This window comes from Dendroctonus ponderosae, unplaced genomic scaffold (genome assembly GCF_020466585.1).
Source record: "Dendroctonus ponderosae isolate FM_Combo_2020 unplaced genomic scaffold, Dpon_F_20191213v2 Dpon_F_20191213_8, whole genome shotgun sequence".
NCBI lineage: Eukaryota > Metazoa > Arthropoda > Insecta > Coleoptera > Curculionidae > Dendroctonus > Dendroctonus ponderosae.
In genome coordinates, this window is record NW_026019016.1 from 12,861,778 (window position 1) to 12,862,829 (window position 1,052).

A 1,052-nucleotide genomic window follows, 5' to 3' on the forward strand; every position below is an offset into this window, starting at 1 on the left:
ATTTAATTTAAGTCATACATGGTTACCTATGCTAAAATCTGAAGTAGACCAGAGAAACATACACCCAAATTAAATTTACACCAAAATTATTAATTAATATTATCTATAATAATTTAAACAATGAGATTAAGTCAAAGTCACAACAATTTTTGAGGCGAAATACCCAAAAAGAAGTTTGTAAAAAAAATGAAAACAAATGCGGCTCAATGCCGCTCGAAACAGAAACCAAATCGCTTGAGCCGATCAGAATTTATTCACTTTCAAAGTTGGAAAAACTTTGGCTTTTACGTGGGAATTTCCGAATAGATCCATGAACAGGGATTTCCAGAATATCCAAATAAGCGATTTTGTGAATGGCAAATGTTCGGATTTTCTCCAGAAGTCCAAAATCAGCCAAGGCCATGCCGTGGATGGAATCCAGGTGAATTTTCAACCTGTTTGTGGAGCAACAAGTAAAATACCTAAATGGTCCATTATAATGCCGAATCCACAGGTTCCAGGAATTGTTCCTGGGCTGTTTAACGGGCGTTTAATTGATTTTTCGCTTTCAGTCGGGCGTTTTTTCATAATAACGACAACTTTCGCGCTCTTCCATTAGGATGGCGGTGCCATTTCAGTAGCTCGAAGACCATTAAGCGAATTGCGATGGTTTATTTACCAATACCATCTTTTTCTTCGTCATATTGTTGGTTGAGAGCGTGGAACGTGCGCGCTCCATATAGGATGATGGCTGTTATGCGAAGGTTTGCAACCGCTATTTCAAGCATTTTCCATTTGTGCTTATCCATCAGCTGTTGGTGGGCTATTTTTCCGATGCACGATACTCAGTTTGAGGCTGCTGATGGCAATTGAGACCAAGCATGATTTATTTGATGCTCGAGCCCACACTCTAATGCTTTACATTATTTACTTAAACGGTACCTAATGATTTAATAGTGTTGCAAAAACGACGATTGCAACAGCCTAAAGGCGCGTTCAGTTGTTACGGATAACAGCGACGACATAGAAAATAACCGGGTCATGGCAGGTAGACCGTAAAAAAAGTGGATAAC